Source organism: Epinephelus moara, chromosome 17, assembly GCF_006386435.1.
Source record: "Epinephelus moara isolate mb chromosome 17, YSFRI_EMoa_1.0, whole genome shotgun sequence".
In the NCBI taxonomy this organism is placed as follows: Eukaryota; Metazoa; Chordata; class Actinopteri; order Perciformes; family Serranidae; genus Epinephelus; species Epinephelus moara.
Window position 1 is genome coordinate 3,404,581 of NC_065522.1, and position 2,040 is coordinate 3,406,620.

The following is a 2,040-nucleotide window of genomic DNA, read 5'->3' on the forward strand; positions in this document are numbered from 1 at the left end:
AATTAGGCTACAGTTGTCTGGGTGCGCAAAGGTGAAGTGGCTGGTCTTGTCATACAAATTTTGATGGAGTGTCAACTGGACAATATGGAGATATTTGCATCTTGAAAGCCGGACTACAAATGTGGATAGACAGGGAGAAACACACGCAAGCCTAAGACGTGGTAAGATACAATATTCCTCACTATATTAAGTGACTGATAACAAGATCTGTATAATGGATTGTAAAGAAATTCGTCAGGTTTTTATTTTGTAGACAATTATCTGGATTTATAGCATGATGGGATGACAGCAAAATGATGTGTGTGTTATCACTGGAAAGCTCTAGTCCTGCGCTTTCATGTGATATGCGTGGCATTTCTATGCGAGCCTGCATTCGCGAGTAATCCTTCCAAGAGTAATGTGTGTGCAGAGCTGTATGAAAGCTCTGTTATACATAATTTTAATGTAACTTTATCTTTTTTTTACTACCGACAAGTGCTTGGTCTTGTCGGAAAGCTATGATTCTGCTCTTTCACGTGATATGCGTGGCTTCTCGCTATGACACACGGTCGCGGAGAAAATCCACAGAGAAGAACAGGTGTGAATTTGGACGCACTATGCGTCGTTTGGGCCCATAGGGTTAATGCTGTTTATTGAGTATTTGTCGTGATTGTTTGCAGTTAGGTCATTGATTAGTTGGCTTCGCCAAAGCTAAGTGTTTAGTTTGTTTGGTTATTGTCATTAATTTAATTGTGTGTGTGTGTGTGTGAGAGAGAGAGAGAGAGAAAGGCGGGTGTGGTGATCAAAGAGCCGTTTGGCCTACAAAACAAAATGGCTGACAACAGAGAACTACAAGATGGCCGAATCAAAGCTGGCTTCAGATCGGGGGAGCTGTTTGTCTGACTGTGTGGTCAGGACAAAGACAAAGGAAAAGAAGCGGGAACTTTGAGCTGCCTGTTTGGGTGTAGCTCTGTTGAAAGCCTATTTGTTAATGTGATTTGTGTTGCAAACAGTCTGGATTAGTGTGGAGATTGTTTAGTTGTGTGCAAGAATCTGTTTGTGAACAGTATTAGCAAACTAAACTCTTAGCTTTGGCAAAGCCAACTAATCAATGACCTAACTGCAAACAATCACGACAAATACTCAGTAAACAGCATTAAGTCACATACAACAAGTTCAACAGTCCTGCTTAGCCTGTAAAGCTGTGATAAAGCTATGCCCAGTTGTTATGTTACTGATCCTTTAAGGGATGGAAGAAAGAGTCATTGGTGGTGTGTTGCTTTGTTAGCCGTCGGAAGAAGGCTGGAAAGAGCTGTGGTTCCAGGTGCAGTCTTTGGTGTGTCCTTTGTTCCAAAGGTGGAACTCTGAGGAAGCTGGTCGCTCGAGGTCTTTACAGAGTTAGACACTGGGTGCTAACTCATTTGGTTCTCCTTGTTGCTAGAAAGCTAGTTGCAAACCTTGTGCTTTATGGTTCAGGTTAGAGAGCCTATGATCAATTGCCCCACCTTTGATGGTTCAGGGCAAGAACCGCACTCTTCACCTTTGCATAGTCCACCATCTCCTCAATGTCCATGGCTACATAAGCAGCTCAAGCCTTACCATTAGGAAGCGGAGCCAGATGTAGTGCCCACTCCTCCTGTGGCCACTGGCATGCGGTAGCAATTCTCTCAAAAGTCATCAGGTAGTGTTCAATATCTTCATCTTCATGATATGGCTGCATTTTTGGGCCCTTCCACCTGAGGAACCTCGCCGGACGAGTGTGCTGCAGCAGATGCCTTGGGGGGGGGGGGGTCTTGACAGAACAGGATGAGGTCCAGACTGCTCCACAGTAGGTCTCAAGGTTGTTCCAGGGGCAGCTGCTACACCTTCCAACAGCTGCTGGTGCTCCCGGCGGTCTGATTGCAGCTGTATGAATTGGTGCTGGATTCTTTTCCAGCGGGCTTCCTGGCGTTGCCTTTCTTGTTCCCACTTTGTTTCTCGGTCGGTTTGCTGCTGCAACAGGCTCCGTAACAGGTCGGAAAGGTCAGCAAGGTTGTGTGGATCGGTAGATTGTTCACCCGC